Raw genomic sequence first — 23736 nt, 5'->3', positions numbered from 1 at the left:
CAGATATCAACCTTGATATGCTCTGTTGTTAAATTAAGAGGGAGCACTGTGTAAATGATGTAAGGCTGAGAAAACAAAGGCAGTTAAAGCAAAAATAGACCACAATAGGTGTGGGGCTTTGCACTTTGAAGACACATCCCTTCTACTTTACTTCTATTTCTATGGGAAAATTAACTTGAAATTGTGCAAGGTTTGAATTAGGCAAGGTCTTTAGGAGCATGTCTTTTGAATTAAAGGCCACCATCCCGTATTTTCTTAATAACTTTACTGAAATAGATACGCCATAAATATATATTTTTTATGCCATAAAAATAAATATATGCCATAAGATTCACTCCTTCTACATGTATAATTCAATGATTTTTTAATAAATTTACTCACTTGTGTAACCATCCACATCGTCTAGTTATATTTTTTATTTTTTCCAGTTTTTATTTTTATTACGCTAGTAAGATCTCTCAATGCCCATTTACAATTAATCCTCATTCCTTCCTCCAACCCCAAGCAACTACTAATCAACTTTTTCTCTTTTAGATTTGCTTTTTTGGACTTTTCACACAAATGGAATCCTACAATACGTGGGTTTTCTGTCTGGCTTCTTTCACTTAGCATGATGTTTTTGAGGTTGAGCATCCGTGTTATCGCATGTATCAGTATTTTGCTCCTTTTTGTTACTGAATAGCATTCCGTTACATGGATCCTGTAGCAGTTTTTTTGTTTGTTTGTTTGTTTGTTTGTTTGTTTTGGTTTGGTTTTTGGCTTAAATTTAGATGGCCCAAAATTATAGCCACTTCTTACTGTGTGTCAGATGTGGCTATGAAAATGTGTGGTAGATACTAATCAAATATGGCCTCCAACAATTCTTCCCCTCTCTGTATACAGATTGAGAGGTGGAGTCTATTTCTCCACCCCTAGAATCTGGGCTGGCCCTATCACTTGTCTTGTCCAAAAGGATGTAGCACCAGCTGGTGGGGCATGGTGGCTCATATCTGTAATCCCAGTACTTTGGGAGGCTGAGGCAGGCAGATAGCTTGAGCTCAGAAGTTTGAGACCAGCCTGGGCAACATGACAAAACCTCATCTCCACAAAAAAATTTAAAGAAATTAGCCGGGTGTGGTGGCATATGCCTGTGGTCCCAGTTCCTTGGGAGGCTGAGGTGAGAGGATGGCTTGAGCCCAGGAGGCGGAGGTTGCAGTGAGCCAAGATTGCACCACTGCACTCCAGCCTGGGCAACAGAGCCAGACCCTGTCAAGGGAAGCGAAGGGGAGGGGAGGGGAGGGGAGGGGAGGGGAGGGACGGGAATGGAATTCTGAGACTTCTAAACCCAGACCTTAAGAGAATTGCAAATTCTGCTTCCTCTTCTTAGAAGCCAGCTGTCATGCTGTAATGAAGCTGGCGCTACCCAAAAAGATATGTTGAAGTCCTAACCTCTGGTACCTATAAATGTGAGCTTATTTGGAAATAGGCTCTTTGCAGATGGAATCAAGTTAAGATGGGGTCACTAGGGTGGGACCTAATCCAGTTTGACTGGCATCCTTATGAGAAAAGGAAAGTCATGTGAAAACAGAGATGCACAGCAAAAATGTCACATAGTGACAGAGGCAGAGATGAGAGTGACACAGCTGCAAACCAAGGAATGCCAAGGACCGCTGGCCACCACCAAAAGCTGGGAGACAGGCATGAACCAATTCTCCTCCAGAGCCTTTGGAGGGAGCACAGCTCTGTTGACTCCTTGATTTCAGACTTCTGGCCACCGTAACTGTGAAAGAATCAATGTCTGTCATTTTAAGCCATCCAGTTTGTGGTGTTTTGTTTGTTAAGGCAGCCCTAGAAATTAATACCCCTGTTCAGGAGCTGGGATTTTACTCTGGGTGCAAGAGAAATGCCTGGAGCTCCAAGCAGGGGTGTGGCATCATTTGATTTGCACATGGAAAATGCATGTGTGTGGTCTCAAGAAGAGCTGATCAAATAAAACAGGGAAGCCAACTGGAGGTATACAATGTTGGTGACCATAACCAGGGCAGTGACAGTGGCCTTGGTAAAAATGCACAGATTTGGAAGATATTTTGGAGACAGATCAGCATGACTTGATGGTGGATCAGAAGTGAAGAATGAAGGAAAGAGGTCTCAAGGACACATATAGATTTTTGGATGACATCTAAGGTTTTTGCCAATTCTCAGAGCTTATGGCATCCATGAGAACAGTGTTTCTGTGTCTGGAGATGCCATAGGTGAATTCCTGGATGATGCCAGGAGTGAATGTGGGTGCATCAGAAAATTTCACCCATCTTGGCCCCACTATTTGGTTCCCACTGTGAGCCAGTGCTGGCTGGTCTCCCTCAGTCCAGCTGCCCAAAAGTAATAAATAATCCCTTCATGTTTGTCTCATCAATAAATATATTCTTTTTTTTTTTCCAGAAAAAAGAGAAGAAGAAGTTGAGGCTAGACTACTGGATAAGATATCACAGGCAGAAAGCTCTGCACAATATGAGGCCATCTTGGATGTTCCAGCTCCAGCCAAGCTCCCAGCTGAATACAGCTGCATGAATGACCACAGCTCCACCACATGGAGCAGAGAAACCACCGAGCTTAGCCCAGTCAACTCACATAATCATGAGAAATAATGCATGATAGTTGCTTTGAGCCACTCCATTTTGGTTGTGTTCATTTGTTTGTTTGAGATGGAGTTTTGCTCTTGTTGCCGAGGCTGGCGTGCAATGGTGTGATCTCGGCTCACTGCAACCTCTGCCTCCTGGGTTCAAGTGATTCTCCTGCCTCAGCCTCCCGAGTAGCTGGGATTACAGGCATGTGCCACCACACCTGGCTAATTTTGTATTTTTCGTAGAGATGAGGTTTCTCCATGTTGATCAGGCTGGTCTCAAACTCCCAACCTCAGGTAATCCGCCCACATCGGCCTCCCAAAGTGCTGGGATTACAGGTGTGAGCCACTGCATCTGGCCAGCTTTGGTTTTTTATGGTTTGTTATGCAGCAATTGGTAACTGAAACATCATGATTTCACCAGTCTTTCTCCTTCCCTTAATTCTTGTTAATTATGTTCTCTTTTAATTTTTATAGTTTTATTCCATTCTATGGAGATTTCTAGTGGACCCTAAATTTAACATCACTTTCTTGGCTGTTTGTGGTACATTGAAGAGTTTTATGTCAATCTGCTTCCTGATATTCACATGCTGAAATCTTGGGACAACATTTTCTAAATGGTCTGAAGAGAATGGCCTGGAGAGCTTTATAAAAATTGATTCTCCATTCTCCCCTCCACGCCCTCACAGTGATGGATAAGAAACTGGTATCCAGCTGCTCCCGAAACAGTGTACAAGTTAATTTGATAATCTCACCAAGAAAGCTATTTCAATAACTCAATTAAGTATTTCCTGAATTTTGATTAAAGGAAAAAACAGCATGCTAAACCCTATGCATAAAGATACAAAAACTATCAAAATATAACCCTTACCCTCAAAAAGTTTATAATTAGATTGCAAAAAAAAATGCATGGCAATATGTGATTAACATTCAATCAACCCTTGAAGTTGACAACAAATCGCCCTTCAAGTTTCACCCTCAGCATGCCCTTTGAGTTGTCCAACTCTAGGGGGCACCATTCACAAAGAAAACCACATGAACGGTGCCTCCCTAGAGCTGTTTAACAGACTGCATTCAATTGCAAAGATAAAAAGGGCTATGACTATTCCTGCATATAGTTCAAGAGTTGGAACTTGTTGCTCATCTTTGTCGATTCACATTCTCTGCCCAGCACCTGGCACAACACGGGTGCTCAATAAAGCTAAGTCAGTGAACATCACTGAGATGACAAAATTTCTATGGGCTTTGGTGGTCAAGGAAGCCTTCATGAAGGAGAGGAGAGGAGACTGAAGGAGGAGAGGAAACTGAAGTTGGACACTGGAGAAAGGGATGAAGTGAAAGAGGCATCATAGGAGCTAAATAGGCCTAATGAAGCGTTGCTTCCTTCAATGGAGAAGAAATCCTCAATGTGGAACTAGATGAATACACTGATCAGCAAATACCACTGGATTCATGCTTACCCAGGAGCCTTAAAAACTGCCTTCCTCAATTCCAATCATCTGCATGCACCTCAGATAAGATAAAGATACAAACAGGAAGAAAGTAAGTGCCACCATAACAACACCCCACATGGAAGGGTCTATCTCCTGCTTTGAGCAACATAGTTCTATAGAATCACAGATCAGGGGAGTCCAAGGACTCTCTTTACAGTTTTTTTTTGGTTTTTTTGGGTTTTTTTGTTTTGTTTTTTTTTTTTTTTTTGAGACGGAGTCTCGCTCTGTCGCCCAGGCTGGAGTGCAGTGGCGCGATCTCGGCTCACTGCAAGCTCCACCTCCCAGGTTCACACCATTCTCCTGCCTCAGCCTCCCGAGTAGCTGGGACTACAGGCACCCGCCACCACGCCCAGCTAATTTTTTGTATTTTTAGTAGAGACGGGGTTTCACCGTGTTAGCCAGGATGGTTGATCTCCTGACCTTGTAATCTGCCCGCCTTGGCCTCCCAAAGTGCTGGGATTACAGGTGTGAGCTACCGCGCCCAGCCTACAGCTTTTTAAATTGGAGTGGCAAGAACTACAGAGCTGCAATATTGAGCTATGTCTCCATCTCATTGTACCTCTGCTGTATTTGAATGGGAGCTCCCAAAAAATGAGACTAATCCTAATTTCTCATCTTCTGATATCATCAGAGTCTGTAGAGGACTTCAGATGGCTGAGAAGCCAAGCGAAGTCTGAAGAAGACATGTGTTTGAAGCAGGAGGCACCCAAAGATGGTCACGCAACTTTAGTTGGAGCCCCCAGCACTCGATGGCAAAACATAACGCTTCCATGCTGGTTTGAGAGGCTGCTCAGGCATAGGTCAGAAGAAATGCGTGCTCAGGAAAATATGCTAATTAAAATATAAAATACATGCCCCAACATGAACCCTCTGTCAGCAGGCTGATATAGACTGCTACCACGTCGTATCAGTGGCTAGACTGTTAAGTAGGTGAAGATCTACAGCAAGGGTATCTTATTGACTCATGGGTTTACAGACCCTTCCTACAAAACCAACAAGTCCCTGAGAAGGAAAAACAAGCATAACTTTCTATTGGTCTAAGACAAAGTACAACTCAGCCATGGGTGACATTCTGTGCAAATGCCATGGACCAATTTCTACAGTGTTCATGAGTCTAGAGTGGGAGGAGTGGGTGGGAGAAGGTGGGCCCTGTGCAATTTGGATACTTCACAAATGTGAAATATTTATTTGTAATTTATTTATTATTTGTCCCAGACAAATGTGGCCAGGCCTAAGGTATTACAAATAAATATTCTAGAGAAAGTTGTTGTGTTAGGCACAGAGGTTGTGACCAGGACACCCACTGGAAGAAATGAAATGGGAAGAGAGAACCAAGCATGTATGGCTGAGCCCCTTCTGGGGACGGCATCTTTCTTTCAGAGTGGCCCCTTCTTGGGAAGTAGGCAGTCTTCCACACACAGTAAGCTGCCACCTTGTTGTGCTGGCCCAGATCTGCCCACGACTCTTTCAGTAAGTGTAAGTTTCATTCCCCAGTTACCTCTATTAGGAACAAAGCTGTTCTTCATCAATCTATTCCATGTTTTATTACCCAGGAAAGAGGGGTGTTGTATATGCTCCTTCCAAAGGCCCTAGAGTGACCTTCTGGCCCTCCCATGCCTTCTGAGGAAGAATCAGAGAAAAGACTTTGCTCTGTCTAACTTCTGGAAACTGTTGCAATGATCTCAGTGTTGGGTAAAACGAAAAGCTGGAAGAGCCCAAGAAAGGTCAAATTAATTTACTCATGAGAAAGAGTATGGAGCTCATCTGGAAAGAATATAATAGACCTCGGAGGTGAGAGGAAAAATCAAAGGGCTAGATTTTACAGAAAAGAGGCTGCAGAGAGACATTGAGAAGCAGCTAGGGTGCTGAGGTGGCCTTCAGGAAGAGAGATCTATAAAGATGATCCCGGGTGGTGCAGTTATCCTTTGGCTCCCTCTCCAAGAGGCATCTGTCTTGACCAACATACGTTGTTTTTCAAGGTGGGTGATTTTTTTAGCCAGACTTGGATTTCCTTTGGATGTCTCAGTATGCTGAGAGTGGCGTATAGGACAGCCCTGTTTCACTCAAGTTATAATACATTGAGACTGGCTAAAAAAGATAAAGGAAAGGGAAACATTTCCCAGAGTGCTTTGCAGAACCCTGGTACCCACTTAGAGATCTACAATGGATATTAACATTCCAGTCAAGGTTCTGGAAAAATGGTCAGCAAAAGAGCTTGTATGTCTTTAATCAGCAGCTCCCAAATGTAATGTGCCACAGAGCTTTTTTCATGTAAGACACCTTGAGAACCCTGGCACAAAGGACAAAACAATAAGATTCAAAATTACTGCTTGGTGATACGAGGAGAGAGCACATTAGATATTATCAAAAGAAAATTATAGCATTCATATGTCTGCCTATGAAGAAACTGTTTTAACTTCAGCTTCAGTTAAAACTGAAGCTGTTGGCTAGGCATGATGGCTCACGCCTATAATCCCAGCACTTTGGGAGGCCGAGGTGGGCGGATCACCTGAGGTCAGGAGTTCGAGACCAGCCTGACCAACATGGAGAAACCCTGTCTCTACTTAAAATACAAAATTAGCCAGGCATGGTGGCACATACCTGTAATCCCAGCTACTTGGGAGGCTGAGGCAGGAGATTCACTTGAATCCAGGAGGCAGAGGTTGCAGTGAGCCGAGATCACACCATTGCACTCCAGCCTGGGCAACAAGAGTCAAACTCCATCTCAAAAAAAAAACAAAGTTAACTGTTTTAATGTTAACTTCAACCAAGAGGAACTCCTGTCATAAAAGAAATTGGAAGGAGGAAAGGAAGTTGGCGGGGAGGGAGGAGGTGACGAGAAATCATCTGCCATGGCCACAAGAGAACGGGAGAGTGCAGCTCTTGCAGAAAAAGAGCTAAAGACACAAGTCTCCTGCTTGTTGGAGAGAAAAGAAGCTTTGCACAGGCAGGGCCAATGTATGCTACATTAGAGGGAAGCCTTCCATGAAATCGATAGAGGAAAACACAATACTTAAAGACTGCATAAGCAAAGATTAGAATTTATGAGTAAGGCCTTGGAAGCAAGAAAAGGCTGCGACAAGAACAAGACAATACCTACAGAAGGAAACCCAGACCAGGCCATAACTAGTCACACAAGTTAAATGCTTGTGTTCAGTTCCTCAGTGAAGTGATCCTGGAAAATAATATGAATAGCAAGGCTGACCTTAGAACTACTGTGTATCATTATAGTTTATTGTATATTGACTGCTGCAGGTGACTATGTTAAATAACCTACATATTCTTCTCATAATAAAGTGCTTTTCTCAACCCCATAAAGTCCTGAGTTAAATAAACCTATTAGGTGAAAATGTGAATAGATCAAGCACTGTAAAAAAAAAAAAAAAACTTGAAAATGTAATCAATGACATAATTCCTAAAGTGGCATCTGGCCTAAGAGAGTTGTATTCAATGAGTTCCACCAAACTTCAAGAAACAGGTGATGTTTGGGTGTTTTCTATTTCCACAAGGCATCAAAAAAAAAATGCAGGTAATCTGAGGACCACCACTGGAGAACCACTGTCTTTGTAGAATGCTGCCTTAATGAAGCTTATTTTGATCTGGGTGTGTTTCAGCTATTAGAAAAGGAGGATTTGAACTCTAAACATGGAAGACAGGTAGTCAGGGCAGCAACACAGAAAGGAATTATATGAAGATCTCCTTATCAAAGCGGCCTGGCAAATAGGGCACAATGAGATGCAACAAAATTAGGCAGACCAGTCTTCCTAAAGATCCAGCTAAAACCAAAGAAGATAATTTGGAGTTGGGCCAGGGTAAGATCCAGAAACTAAGATTTCTCGGTTATTTATAGAGCAGTCATCATATTTGTAAGCTGCCTATGAGATACATATATATGACAAAGGAAGGAGGTGGCTCAGGTCTGTCTATTAGGGATTCCTTCAGCAAAGTCTCAACTGGGATCAAGTCTTGTTCAAAATAAAGCCTTCTTTCTAAATCCACCTATCTCTGTTAACTATTGTTTTCTCCTGTCTCTTCTCAACTATGCTCTTACTGAAACATCAGCTCCTGGGACATCCCTTGTCTTGTTTCCCAGTTTTGTTCCTACCTATGTTTTGCCAGGATTCAGAGGAGCTGGGTTCTAGGCTTGATTAAAATCTTTTTAATCGTGTCATCTTGTTAGCATCTTGTTGGTCATCTGTTTACACCTCTTGAATATCAGATCTAGCCCAGATCTGATCCATTCCCCCATACTCATATTAAAATGCACCCCCACCTTCGCCTGTAGAGGGCCATCCTTGCCCCACTCCACATATTTAGCTCAGGAGTTATTGTCTCCATCCTGGCTAATCAGAGTTAACCACATACTAGGAAAACAGAACTAAGAGATGTCAAGGGAATCTGGGCCCTGATGGTATCAATCGAACATCTCTTTCAAGGCACATTGAAAGCTCACTCTAGTCCTGAACTTTTCAATTCTGTGAGCCAAAACACAGAGACAGAGACAGACTGAGAGACAGATACCTTTCACTGTGTAATCCACTTTGAGTTTTCTGTCGCTTGTAATGCATCTTTCTTGGAAGCATGTTTTTCATTAATAAAACAAGGATAATACTTGCTACCAAGCTTCAGTAGGATGTAAGTATTTTGGAAAGTCTAAAGCCTATTCAAACATAAAGTATTATTCCTACTTCCTCTTTTATGCTCTTGCCTGAGTTCCTTGCATACTAATACTTTCAAAGCATAAAACATAATACTATACCAAAAGAACATTTTCATTACCTGATATTCCTGTTCTGTGTTCAGGGACTTTTGATCCCATCTGTTCTACAGAATCTTTTATATAATAGAATTCTTTGAAACCAGACCAGCAAAGTTCTGTTTCAATGAACCATTTGTTCCCTAAGCCACAAAAATAGCTCCTGCAAATAAACCCTATGTTTAAAATGGTGTTTGTGAAAACCTCATTTTACCTGTGATATATGTGAATGTACTTTGGAAATAAATTTGCCTTGTAAATTTGTCATTGATGTCTAGTAAATTTTCATTACTACTAATTAGTTAAAGTATTAGTTCCTTCTGATTTCTTGATCTTGGGACTTGCTGCTCAAAAAAGGCACTGGCTTTGGGGATCCAACAATGAAAGATCTTGGGTCTTTATTCAAACAGCAGACGATTTTCTTTTCAATGCTGCTGATTTTACTTCTGTGGTTCTTTTTTCTTCATTTCTGCTTCTCCCTCCTTTTCATGACTAATTTGGCTTTGAAATTTGATTCTTTGATTTAATCCATCTGCAATATTTATTCCTCATAGCTATTATCAGTGCCTTTGCAGAAAGTCATCTCTTGCCTGAGGAATTAGAAGACAAGGAGATATTAGGGGTTTGAGTTGCACCTAAAAAATTAGAGAACAGAAGCAATATATTGGGATGTGAATCCAATCTCAATAAAGCTGTTACTTAAAGAGAAAAAAAGCAATGAGTTAATACTGGCCAACCCCTCAAGAACCCATGCAGAATCACAAACTGATCCTCCCCTGGGTTCATCAGCATGAAGGATGATGGCATTCTTTTCTCGATCCAAATAAAACCCAGCAAACCCTTCTTCGAGTGTTACCAATGAGGCATGTAGAATCACAGTAAGGAGATTTAACTGATAAAGGCATTTTATTTTCCAGCATTTAAATGTACACTTTAAAGACTAAAATCAATTCCAACGTCCCTATTTATACTCTGGTGGTACACATGTGTATATATAGCAAACCAGCCATTAGGAAAGAAGCTTTGCATCTTTCCACATAATCCAAAATAATGGCAAATTATGATGTGGTGATTAAATCAAGACCTTCCATATCAAAAAATATATTGTGGACTGGATCTATTCAAAGCTACCTTCTTTTTCAATTTTTTATATTTTTATTCCACCTTGCCAATGTACTTTCCTTATAATTCATTCTCTAGCTCAGCTGGACTTATTGCTACTTAGAATGGCACATACAACAGTGAAAAGATGATGTCACCCTTTAGCCAAATTGCACTGTTATTCCAGAACTGCATGTACTCTCATTCATTTATCTCTGCTGACATCGCTCCACAGGAAGGTTTTCCAGGGCAGATGCATGCTCCCTTGGCAACAAAAGTGGTGGAGATTGCGCATCCATTTTAAAATCCTGAAAGGTAGATTTTAGTAAATCTCAACTTTTTAAAAATGTATTGTGATTAAAGGAGGCATCAGTTGTTGTCCCCAAACCTGTTCTGGTTAAAAACCTCAAAGAATCTTGAATGTGAAACAACCTTCAAAACTTATTCTCGTTATACAAATATTTTCTTCATTTAAAGTCATGTTTTAAAAGCTGAATTTAAGAAGAATTGTGCAGATTAAAGTGGTCTATTTTGCAAGTATGTGCATATATGCTAAGAAATAACTATACACTTTAGTGAACATTTGATAAGGAGTCGGGGGAAAAATTAGTGAAAGATTATTATGCAGGATTCTATTCAAGTGTGCCAGAACAGCTTTAAAATCAAATGCAAGCATTAGAGATAGGAAGAGACTTTAGGAAGAGGAAGACAAGCAATTGCAGAAATTGTATAAAACAGAAAAGGCAACGTAGGAAGTAAGAGTGAAGAGAAAATCCAGGAAAAATAGGGCTGGGTACAGTGGCTCATAGTTGTAATCCCAACACTTTAGGAAACTGAGGCAAGACGATCGCTTAAGGCCAGGAGTTCAAGACCAGCCTGGGCAACGTAGTGAAACCCCATCTCTACAAAAAATTTAAAAATTAGCCAGATGTGGTGGCACACAGCTGTGGTCCCAGCTACTCAGGAGGCTGAGGCAGGAGGATGGCTTGAGCCCAGGAGTTCAAGGCTGCAGTGAGCCACGATCACACCACTGCACTCCAGCCTGGGTGACAGAGCAAGATTCTGTCTCTTTAAAAAAAAAAAAAAAAAGGGGAGGTAGTTTTTAAAAATACATTTTCTTATGTTTTAATCTTTTTAGAATGTAATCCATGCACACAGCAAAAATCCCAGTAGCACAAAAGGATATACAAAGAATAGGAATCTGTTTCCTACTCCTGACTCCAGACCCCTAGAATTCATCCCCGACCCAAGGCAAACACTGTTACCACTTTCTTGTTCTCTTCATTTTTGTGTGTGTACCACAGACCACTTCAGTATCTGATAAAGCTTATGGATCCCCCTCTCAGAATAATGTTTGAAAATATGTAAGCTAAAGTGCAGAGGATTACAAAAGAAACCAATTTGCCTGTAATACAGTTCTATCTGTGAATCCCTTAGGGATCCATGGACTCCAGGATAAGAGCATCTACTCTTAGATTCCCACGCATGTACAAGCATATATAGTAAAGTATCCTTCCTGCAGTACGCCGTCTACAGGGGGTGCTGCTGTAGCTCGGCCTAGATCCCCTGTAGAAACCAGTGCACCCATCTCTTGGCTGCTATGAGTGTTAGCAGCTAATGGTTCACAGTTGCCCCCTTCTATAGGGAATTCTCCATCCTGCGGCACATTGTAGCCAGCACAGGGGTATAAAAGATTGGACAGCTTTATGGTGCAATTCATGCTCCAAAGCTCCCTGTGGGATCAGGCTAACACTGATATCCACTGAGATCATCTCTTGCTTACCTTTTGTCCACCACTCTATGCTGTTCCCACCCCATCTCCTGGGAGCAACCTCTCCTAAAAACACAAGAATCCCTGTCTCAGTCTTTGCTTCCAGAGATCTCAGCCTAAGACACTTACTCACTGTTTCTTACCTTGCTTTTTTTATTTATTAATTTCTTGGAAAGAATTCCATATCTGTACATTGGAATTGTTGTATTCTTTTAACTGTTGCATTCTTTTAACAGCCCCAATACTATTGTATTCTTTTAACTATTGCATTCTTTTAACAGCCACATACTATTCCATTAAATGGATTTACCATAATTAATTTAGCCCATCTCCAACAGAGCCATTTCCAATAGTTCCTCTCTGGAAACTTACAAATCTAATTTTTACACATCTAAATGCAATTACCTGTACCACCTTGCCACATTTTAAGTATCTAACTAGTTGCTAAGGACCCTTTCTCTAACCTCATGAGCTACAAAACTTTAGTGATTTGCTTTCTTTTTAGGATAAAGCTTTATTCTCAAAACAATTTATCTTTATATTTGACAAACTGCGAAGACTCAGCTGGCTCTTAGCCCCTGCATCTCTTAATCCCCACAGCCCCAGCCTCAGAGCATCACATCAAGGATTGAGCAATGGACCAATCTCCATTCTAAACTGAAGAAAAACAAGGACCTGCAAATGCTTAACTTGGACCCTCAAATCTCTGGGCCTCATCACTTGCCTCCCTGCTGGTAAGAGGAGTAGATGGGCCTCTTGATTCTGCTAGGAAACTGCTAGATCTCTTGCTCTGTCACACATCCCTCCTAATGACAAACATTAATCCCCAGGGACAGCACAGTATAAACCCCTAAAGGGAAGAGAAACAATGTCCTATCTGCCCACACACTGAAAAGCAGTTTTGGCTGGACGCGGTGGCTCACGCCTGTAATCCCAGCACTTTGGAAGGCCCAGGCGGGCAGATCGGTTGAGGTCAGGAGTTCGAGACCAGCCTGGCCAACATGGTGAAACCATGCCTCTATTGAAAATACAAAACAAAACAAAACAAAACAAAATTAGCCAGATGTGGTGGCACATGCCTGTCATCCCAGCTACTCAGGAGGCTGAGGTGGGAGGATCACTTGAACACAGGAGGCAGAGATTGCTCCTGTGCAGTGAGCCAAGATTGCCACTGCACTCCAGCCTGTGAGACAGAGCAAGACTCCATTTCAAAAAAAAAAAAAAAATTAAATTTTTTTTTAAAAAAGCAGTTTCACCCCACGGTATAGTATTTGCCAAAGGTATTTGTTTCAGGCTGCCCCGCACCTTTTGAAAAGCTTTCCTATGTTTAAGAACTTCCCACAGTTTAAATTCCACTTCCCCAATGCTGAAATCAGCACTTACCTCCCCTGTTTTGCAGGTGACTCACACTTTGCACAACTATCAAAAAGAGAGGAACACAAATAGGCAGGTGCTGCTTGGAATTCATTTTCTGGCCAAGAAGGAACAGAGTGACCCAGGGAGCCTGGGCTGAAGGTAGGGTGTCCACTGGATTGGTTTGATGATATAAGTTCTGTTACTTGCATCAGAGAACTCAGGCTGATAACTTCCTACACATTCATTTCTCTTTCCCTCACAGGCTCCTCTCTCCTCCAACCATAAAAAGATACTCAATTTCAATCAAAATCAGAGAAATGCAAAAGAAATCAAGAGAAATATCATTTTCTACCAATAGATTGGCAAAGATGAAAACATTTGCTGTAGTGAATGGGGGAGAGATATGAATGATTAATGGGTACTAAAAAATAGTTCGAATGAATGAATAAGGCCTAGTATTTGATAGCACAACAGGGTGACTATTGGTAATAATAATTTAAGTGTACATTTTAAAACAGCTAAAAGAGTATAATTGGATTGTTTGTAACACAAGGGATAAATGCTTGAGGGGATGGATATTCCATTTTCCACGATGTGATTATTACGCATTACATGCCTGCATCAAAACATCTCATGTACCCCATAAATATATACACCTACTACATACCCACAAAAATTATAATAAATTATTTAAAAATTATTTAAATCATCAGCCAATAAAAAGAAAACATTTGATTCGCTGCAATGGTGAGAACATGGTAAAGTACACTGCTAGTGGAAGAATAAAGTAGTACAACCTCTACGAAAAGAATTTGGCCATAACAATCAAGTAGGAAATGCAAAATCCTTGACCCAGCAATTCTACTAATAGGAATTTATCAGCTGGGTGCCATGGCTCACGCCTGTAATCCCAACACTTTGGAGGCCAAGGTGTGTGGATCACCTGAGGTCAAGAGTTCAAGACCAGCTTGGCCAACATGGTGAAACACTCTCTCTACTAAAAATACAAAAAAAAAAAAAAAAAAATTAGCCACGTGAGGTGGCAAGCACCTATAATCCCAGCTATGTGAGAGGCTGAGGCAGGAGAATCGCTTGAACACTGGAGGCGGAGGTTGCAGCGAACCGAGACGGCGCCACCGTACTCTAGCCTGGGCAACAGAGCGAGACTCTGTCTCAAAAAAAAAAAAAAAAGAATTCATCCTATAGCTCAGAGGCAAGCAAACTTTTGCAAAAGGACCAAATAGTAAATGTTTTAGACTTCCAGGCTATACATCACTATTACAACTACTCAACCCTGCTGTTGTAGCATGAAAGGAGCCATAGACAACAGGCAAACAAATGGGCATAGCTGTGTTCCAATAAAACTTTATTTTTTTTTTAATGGCAGGTTGAATTTGACCCACAGGCTATACTTTGCCAACCTCTGCTAGGTATCCTAGCATATATAAATGAAAACATGTATACCTATAATTATTGTATTCATCACAGCAATAGCCTAACAGCAGCAAACATCTTGATGTCCATTAAGAGAGGACTAGACAAGTAAATTATGTCACCTCTATTCAATGGAATACTTGCCGTCACTAAAAAGAAGGAGGTAGCTCTATGTGCACTGATAAGGGTTGGTATTCAAAATACATCAAATTTTTTTAAAAAGCAAGTACAGAACAGGGTACAGTAAGCCTCCATTTTTATTGAAAATTTATATGTGCATATGTACATATTTGCTCATCTAAGCATAGCATGTATCTGAAGGACAAAGAGATTGGGGAGGGGAAGTGGATGGCTGTGGGACAGGAGGGTGAAGGCTTTTTTTTTTTCTACTATGCCCTTTTGTGCCCTTTGAATTTTATACAACGTGCTTTACCAATGAATGACAAATAAATATAATTTAATGTTTTAAATGCATATATTCTCGCAGTAGTGTTTTTAGATTACAAAGTATAGATATAAAAATTAATTGGAGCTCTGGACAGCAGACTATCTATTTCCAAAGTCCTCTCCCATGCCCAGAAGCCATGTGGAATCCGTCAAAGAACATCACAGTGGGAATCGGGAGACCTGGCTTCAAGCCCAGGCTGTTACCCACTCTCTGCGCTGCCTGGGGCCAGCCACCTCATCTCTCTGAACATCTCTTTCCTCCTCTGTAAAATGGAGGCAGTAGTACTTGAGAGCTGTGTTATATAAAATAATATTACTGTTATTGGGGAAATGTCAATGCCTCTGGACCTATTTCTTGATCTGCAAAATCAGAAAGTTGGACAAAATGAGCCTTTTGACTCCCGTGTCAATAAACAAAATTGTTATTTGTAAGAACTCAGGCAAAATCAAACTTGGTAAGCAAGTAAGGACTCTTTTTGCTTATCTCAAGAAAGTAATCTCCAAGACCAAAAAGAAAATAGGAGACATGTTTGGACTCAGACATCACGTCCAACCTGGAGGTGGAGAAAAGCTGCCTTCCTCCAAGGACACCACTTCTTCTTTCCTCAACCCAGCTGACCCAGTGATTGTCAACCAGGCAACATTTTTTGAGCTACCACTGGGTACAGAACACACTCTGTAGGAAAAAGTTTAGGAAATGTCACTCATAAAGAGGGATACACTAATAGAGTCAAATAATAGACTCATGAAGGCCAGTGGGACAAATGAATGAAAAGAATGGGTGAGAGGGGCCATTCAGGGAGGGTCCTCTGCCCTGACCTGACTTCTGGTCTCTGCTAAGAGCCATCATTTGTGTTGTTTCAGGGACTCCAGGGAGATGACAGGACAGTAACAAGGAAAAGCAGTGTTGCACTATTCTCTTTTTTTTTTTTTTTTGGACACAGGGTCCCGCTCTATTGCCCAGGCTGAAGTGTGGTGTCAAGATCACAGCTCACTGCAGGCTCAACCTCCCCTGGCTCAGGTGATCTTCCCACCTCAGCCTCCTAAGTAGCTGGGATCACAGGTGTGCCACCCTGCCTGGCTAATTTTGTATTTTTTGTAGAGGTGGAGCTTCACCACTTTGCCCAGGCTGGTCTTGAACTCCTGGGCTCAAGGTATCCACCTGCCTCAGCCTCCCAAAGTGTCCTCTTATTTCTGAGAATTAACAACGGGAACTGGTTATTGTTAAACAAAAGTTTGGGGTGAGTTAAACTGACAGGAAATAGCATACATGTTGAATTATAAGGTGGCAAATGTGAAATCCATTTTCAGACAAAGCCGATTCGATAAGAATGTGCTGATATGACAAGGGGCAGAGCTCTCAGCAACATGTCAGCTGGTGGAAAACTCTTTCCTTTCCTTCCTCACTTCTGTGGGCTTGGGTGTAACTCTCCAGACCCTTTGAAAGTAATGTTGCAAAGACTCTTTGTGTTCCTGGCTCTAAAGAACTTTTTACACCCGAATAAACCGGTTTTGCTCCCTCAATCTTAAAATGAAGGCAGCCAGTCAAATCTAAGAGAATTTCACAAATCATAGAGGCTCCCTGGCAATACAGAGAGCATGGCAAGGGTATAGTCCCAAAAATGATGGGATGGGGCAAGGGCGGGGAATGCGGTACCCTAAGTAAGCAGAAAAAGAGGGTGGGATTTCAAGTGCGAATTTAAAAATACACTTTCTCGGCCGGGCGCGGTGGCTCACGCCTGTAATCCCAGCACTTTGGGAGGCCGAGGCGGGCAGATCACGAGGTCAGGAGATCAAGACCATCCTGGATAACACAGTGAAACCCCGTCTCTACTAAAAATACAAAAAAATAGCCGGGCGTGGTGGCAGGCGCCTGTAATCCCAGCTACTCGGGAGGCTGAGGCAGGAGAATGGCGTGAACCCGGAAGGCGGAGTTTGCAGTGAGCCGACCAGCCTGGGCGACAGAGCAAGACTCCGTCTCAAAAAAACAAAACAAAACAAAACAAAATACACTTTCTCTTTGAGAGGTGGGAGATAAATGTTTATTTAGGGTTTGGTAACAATTTTGGTGGAGTATGGGAACAAGAAGAAATAGGATGAAAAAGGGAAGAGAAAAAGGAAAATGAGGCTGTGTGTGGTGGTTCATGCCTGTAATCCCAGAGCTTTGGGAGGCCAAGGAGGGTGGATCACGGGGTCAGGAGTTCGAGACCGGTGAAACCCTGTCTCTACTAAAAATACAAAAAATTAGCTGTGTGTGGTGGCAGGCGCCTGTAATCCCAGCTACTCGGAAGGCTGAGGCAGGAGAATCACTTGAACCCAGGAAGTAGAGGTTGCAGTGAGCCGAGACGGTGCCACTGCACTCCAGCCTGAGCAACGGAGCGAGACTCCGTCTCAGAAAAAAAAAAAGAAAGGAAAACGAATGAGTGAATTCAGTACGAGAAAAATTTGCTATGTGCCCACTCTTTGGGCTGCTTCATGAGGAGGAATCTCCTGAAGGGGGACTTTGTGCTGGAGGAGAACAGGCAAGCCTTGATGGGGCTGGGGCCTGAGAGAGAGCATTTGAAGGACCAGCACCCGAGAGTGTGAGAAGGGGACCCAAGTGGGATGGCCTTTTTGTTCCCTCACAGGCTCAGTCCCCTCAGACTCCCTAGGGCAGCAGTCCCCAACCCTTTTGGCACCAGGGACTGGTTTCATGGAAGACAATTTCTCCACAGATGGGGGGCAGGGGGGTGGTTTCAGGATGATTCAAGAACATACATTTATTGTGCACTTTATTTCTATTATTATTACATTGTAATATATAATGAAATAGTTATACAACTCACCATAATGTAGAATCAGTGGGAGCCCTGAGCTTGTTTTCCTGCAACGAGATGGTCCCATCTGGGTGTGATGGGAGACAGTGACAGATCATCAGGCATTCTCATAAGGAGCACACAACCTAGATGTCTCGCATGCATGGTTCACAATAGGGCTCGCGCTCCCATGAGAATCTAATGCCACCACTGATCTGACAGGAGGTAGAGCTCAGGAGGTAATGTGTGCAATGGCGAGTGGCTGTAAGTACATACAGATGAAGCTTTGCCTGCTCGCCAGACACTCACAACCTGCTGTCCAGCCGGTTCCTAAATTAGCTTGTTTCCACCATACCAATCCATGGCCCAGGGACTGGAGACCCGTGCCCTATGAGGAACTGTTACTATGAATTAGGCTTAGTATTTTTTTTTTTTTTTTTGAGACAGAGTTTCACTCTGTCACCCAGGCTGGGGTGCAGTGGCGCAATCTTGGCTCTCTGCAAGCTCCGCCTCCCCTCCCAGGTTCACACCATTCTCCTGCCTCAGCCTCCAGAGTAGCTGGGACTACAGGCACCTGCCACCAAGCCCAGCTGATTTTTTGCATTTTTAGTAGAGACAGGGTTTCACTGTGTTAGCCAGGACGGTCTCAATCTCCTGACCTCGTGATCCACCTGCCTTGGCCTCCCAAAGTGCTGGGATTACAGTCATGAGCCACCGCGCCCGGCCTAGGCTTAGTCTTTCAGCCTGTATTTTGCTGCATATATACCTATCTGCAAACAAAAGATACTTTTCTTTGTGTGTTAATTTCTATCCAACTTGGAAAAAATAGTAGCATCTAGTATACATCTTTCTGCAACTTGCTTTTTAAAAAAAAAAAAACCTCATTGCCTCCTAATATATATTGATTGAGTTCATTCATTTCAACCACTTTGCATCATTTCATCATATAAACATACCTTGATTATTTATACATTCCCCTTTTGATGGGCATTAGCTTATTTCCAATTTTCATATTTTGCAAGCAGTGCCATAATGTACAGCCTTTTCCATGTCTCCTAGTGCATATGTGCAAAAAGTTCTAGACCAATGAATACCTAGAATTGAAATTGTTGGATCCTGTGGCATGCTTACTTTCAACTTTACAAAATATTGCCAAATTATTTTCCAAAGTGGTTGCACCATCTAGGCACAGTGGTTCACACCTGTAATCCCAGTGCTTTGGGAGGACAAGGTGGGATGATCACTTGAAGCCAGGAGTTTGAGACTTGCCTGGGATACATAGCAAGATCCCACCTCAATTTTAAAAATAATAAAAATATAAAATATATATAAATAAAGTGGATGTATTAATTTACACTTGTACCCACTCCCCAAAGACTATTCTATGACTTTTTTTACTTTTGCCCTTATAATGCATATGAAGTGCTATCTTGTTTTAGTTTGCATTTTCCAGATTACTAGCGAGGTTGTGCATCTTTTCATATACATTTTCCATCTGTGACTTGTCTATTTATACCCTTTGCCCATTTTTCTGCTTTATTTTTTGTCTGTTCCATATTGATTTGTAGGAGTTCCTTATATATTCTAGAAATTATTCCTGTGTTTCATATACCTGTTTTTTGTCCAACAGTTTGGAAGCCAAAATATCACTAATCATTTCTGGAATATAGCATTCAGTTACATAGGCATTAATATCAGAAAAAATACCACTTGGTTTTCTAATCTAAAAAATTTATAAAATAGTTTCTATCTTTGACTCTGATACACCAAAAATTTTACAAAGGGTCAGTTACTGGACCATCCAAGAATAGTTTATCATGTGGTCCAAAAAAACTTGATACAATAGAAGAACTTTCTCTCACACTTGTTTTAAACTTCCTGTATCAGTCCAGTTCTCTCCACCTCAAGGAACAAAAACAGATGGCACACAAATTAGGAAAATTGGAGGAGGTTTTATTTACAGAGGGACTAATTACAAAGGGGTGAGTGGGGATAGCAGAGCCATAAGAGATAGTGGCAGTGGAACTGTATAGGAATAGGGTAAAAGAGAGCTTGCCAGAACCCAAAAAGAGAATGGCATAGAGCAGGCCACCTAGACAAGAGCAGTGACATTCTGTTGGGAGACACAGCAACTTGTGTCAACCTCGCAGGAAGGAACCAAGGAAATATATGCCCTGACCCCATGCTCCTCTCTCTCTCCCTCCCATCTCCTGCGGAAAGCCAGAAGGCATAGGTGCCATTGCTGTGTTCCACACAGGACAGCCTCCCAGAACAAAAAATTATGGATAAAGGTGGAAAATGAATCTAAAAGGTCAAACTGAAGAAATCCAGCAAGCTTGCCTAGCCAAATAACTTCAGATTCTATACCACACAAAAGAAAGGCAGATAAACTTTAAATGCAAAGAGTGACTTAAAACACTTCTCTGGGCACAGTGGCTCACCCCTGTAATCCCAGCACTTTGGAAGGCTGAGGCGTATGGATCACCTGAAGTCAGGAGTTTGAAATCAGCCTGGCCAACATGGTGAAACCTCATCTCTACCAAAAATACAAAAACTATCCCAGCATGGCGGTTCATGCTACTTAGGAGGCTGAGGCAGGAGAATCACTTGAACTCGAGAGGCGGAGGTTGCAGTGAGCCAGGATCATGCCACTGCACTCCAGCCTAGGCAATAGAGCGAGACTGCATCTCAAAAAGAAATTTTTTAAAAAGAGCACTTTCTGGAATTATACAAGAGTAGTGAAAGATGGATAATAGAGGCAGATACCACTTTATCTCCTATTTTCTATCTTTCATTTCTGCCAAGGAGAAAGATTACTGGCCAGAAAATAATACAACAAGGATCCAGATGAAAGATCTAAAAATCCAAACTGGTGGAAACATCATAAGAAAGCATCTGGGTTCTCTACATCGGTGCAAACCTCCTGGCCCCAACAAACTACATCCTAGCCTACACCTAGAAGAGATTGGTGACAAAATGAGCTGCTGTTCGTTATCACAAAAGAATTCTAGAAACTGGGGCAGGAATCAATAGTGCAATTCTCAGGCAGGTTGTCTAACACCACCTTGAACACGGAGAGAAGAAAGGGGAGCATTTAATTGTGCATAAGATTCAGATAGGGAAAGTCATGACTAATGAATCAACAGGACTTCTGTTTTTATCCAAACTCTGCCAGACTGACAAATCAGAAGAAGCTGTCAATACGCAGCTTCACCATTTGAACTCCGCATTCGACAGAGACTTTTACCTTGTGAACAAGACAGAAGAATGTGGCCCAGATGATCACAAAGATAGGTGCTAATTATGAATCAATGTCAGCCCAGAGTTTCTAGTGTAAAGGAATTCTGTTTGCAGTCTTGTCCTGTTCATTGAGTAAATAGCTGAGTGTACAGTTGGCTTGCTAATGCCCTTCTCTGACTGCTGGGAAAGGTAGCCAATATATTTAATATGGCAGAGTGAAGATCCAAAGGCTCTAACGATAAGCCAAACTTGATAAAAATTTTAACTGAAATAAATGTAAAGCCCTACGCTTACATTTTTTTCGTGCATAAGAACAGAATCAGGTCCAGGCGCGGTGGCTAACACCTGTAATCCCAGCACTTTGAGAGGCCGAGGTGGGCGGATCACCTGAGGACAGGAGTTCAAGACCGCCTGACCAACATGGAGAAACCCCGTATCTACTAAAAATACAAAAAAAAAAAATTAGCCGGGCATGGTGGCGCATGCCTTTAATCCCAGCTACTCGGGAGGCTGAGGCAGGAGAATCGCTTGAACCCGGGAGGCGGAGGTTGTGGTGAGCCGAGATTGCACCATTGCACCCCAGCCTGGGCAACAAGAGTGGAAACTCCGTCACAAAAAAAAAAAGAACAGAATCAGAAAAACATGACTAGGCCCCTAATTAAACATGGTGGGGTTTATTTCTTTCTTGTTTTATTTCTTCTGTCCTCCCAAACCTATCAAAATGATAATAGATTAATTTTTGACAAAAAGTAAAACTCAAAAAAAAAAAGAATGAGAGAGGAGAAATAGAAGACAGGAGATATGAGCAATAATCTGAAACACAGAAAGTGCATAGTAACTGATTTAGCAGAGCCTACCGTCAATGGGTCTGCAAAGAGGAATTCCAATGAAAGTGAAACCAATTCACTCCCAAGAACCCTGGAAAGACCTAGCACTAGGTTCTGTCCGGGTGCTGCAGAAAAGAGTGGTGAAGCACTGAGTGAAAAGTAATAGTGTGTGAAAGTATTCATATTAATAGAATGAGCTGCTTAGTGAGGGTGTGTTTTCATTCACTGAAGATGTTGGAGCAGAATTAAACACTAATCAAATATGTTATAAAAGTGATTCAAATGTTGGACACAAACTTGACTCCAATGACTTTTAAAGCCCCATCACTCTGAAATCCTATGATTCTAGAATTTATAGTTACTTATAAAATTGTGTAGACAAGACTTCAACAGGTTTTAGGTACTTCCGGATGTATTTTTATCAGCGTTCAATAGGTGGCGCTGTGGTATAAGATGAGACTCAGCAAATGGCTGCCCTTACTTGATTCTCCTGTGCCCTACCGAGTGTCTAATAACAAGTAACAGCTAGAATGTTTGATTTTTTTTAATCGGAAATCTAAACCCAGAGATTCAGAACACCTAGGTTTCATAGTTCTTGTGGCGCATGAGCCTTTGTGTGATTTAGTTTGTCATCCTTCTCTGTCCTTCCGTCTTATTCCTATCCAAGTTGTGGCACTTCAATGTATTTGTCGTTCTCGGACAGCAAAGTAAGTCAAACGCGAAACAACTCCCCCTTCACATCCCGGATGCCCTGCCTCCATTGCGTGTACCCTTTATCTCAGGGCTCTGAGTGTGTGGGGCTCTACAAGCGTTATCTCCCTTGATTTAAAAAATAATAATAAATAAAAACAAGACAAAACAAAGAACTTACTGTTCCAGCACAAGTTTACATCAGTATCGATCAGGAATACGATTGTCTCCGGCTGTCCTCCCTTTTCTGCTGATTAGGAGATTCATGCTTCGCTTCTGTTTTTGTTGGTTTTGTTTTCGTTTTGATTTATTAAATGAATTCCTTCATATCATAGCCAAGTCCAATACACTTTGCTTCCTAAAAGCTAATTACTTAATATCTAGCTCTTATTGACAAATTTTGCCACTCATCAAAGTTGTAAAACTTGGTTTCTTCATTTCCCTTTATCTGCTTCAGATTTACAAGGTCCCTGGGGAATTTCTGCTCCTCATCAAGGAATGTCTCCATCAACTCCATATATTCAGGTAACTCTGCTCCTACATTCAAAACTCAAATCCAGGAAAATTTCCTAACATGAGGCATCTGTAAAGCTGTCCAATTCACCCTCTTGGCATAACCTGTCCCGCAGGGTTTTTCAACTTAATGATTTTTTTTTTTTCATTTTGGCTAAATGCCATTAGTCCTCCCAGAAAGCAAGACTGGCTTTTTTTGTTTGTTTTTAACGGAGGTTTTACTCTTGTCGCCCAGGCTGGAGTGCAGTGGGGCGATCTCAGCTCACTGCAACCTCCGCCTTCCAGGTTCAAGCAATTCTCCTCCCTCAGCCTCCCAAGTAGCTGAGATTACAGGCACGTGCCACCACTCACAGCCAATTTTTGTATTTTTAGTAAAGACGGGGTTTCACCGTGTTGCATGTTGGCCAGGCTGGTCTCAAACTCCTGACCTCAAGTGATATGCCTGCCTCAGCCTCCCAAAGTGCTGGGATTACAGACGTGAGCCATTGCACCAGCCAAGACTGCCTTTTTTAAATACTTGAGTCTAGTCTAACTGACAAGAAATGTTAGTGAGTTGAGTTGGGGGGGAAAAGGCCCATACTCACAATGCAAAGCAGTAACAAACCCCAAACAACAACAGCAAAAACAACAAAAAACCAGCATTCTTTCCATGACCAGATTTTCAATAGTAATTTCATCTTTGCACCTTGTGTAAGTACACATCCTAGCAGCCTT

At 41.9% G+C, this 23736-nt stretch overlaps 1 long non-coding RNA gene across 1 annotated transcript in view; it reads right to left on the bottom strand.

The window, feature by feature from the left end:
• The window catches only part of LOC129527975 (uncharacterized), a 269859-nt gene extending 246743 nt beyond the window's left edge, over window positions 1–23116 (bottom strand). The window contains exons 1-2 of the long non-coding RNA XR_010131755.1: window positions 22691–23116; window positions 17783–17840 (exon numbers count right to left, since the gene is read on the bottom strand). This is a non-coding gene — a long non-coding RNA (uncharacterized lncRNA). The remainder of the gene's footprint in view (window positions 1–17782; window positions 17841–22690) is intronic.
• Between the last annotated feature and the right edge of the window lie 620 nt (window positions 23117–23736).

The sequence above is a fragment of the Gorilla gorilla genome, chromosome 19 (assembly GCF_029281585.2).
Source record: "Gorilla gorilla gorilla isolate KB3781 chromosome 19, NHGRI_mGorGor1-v2.1_pri, whole genome shotgun sequence".
Taxonomy (NCBI): domain Eukaryota; kingdom Metazoa; phylum Chordata; class Mammalia; order Primates; family Hominidae; genus Gorilla; species Gorilla gorilla.
The sequence above is the reverse complement of the archived record's forward strand: the minus strand, read 5'-3'. Positions and strand labels throughout refer to the sequence as shown.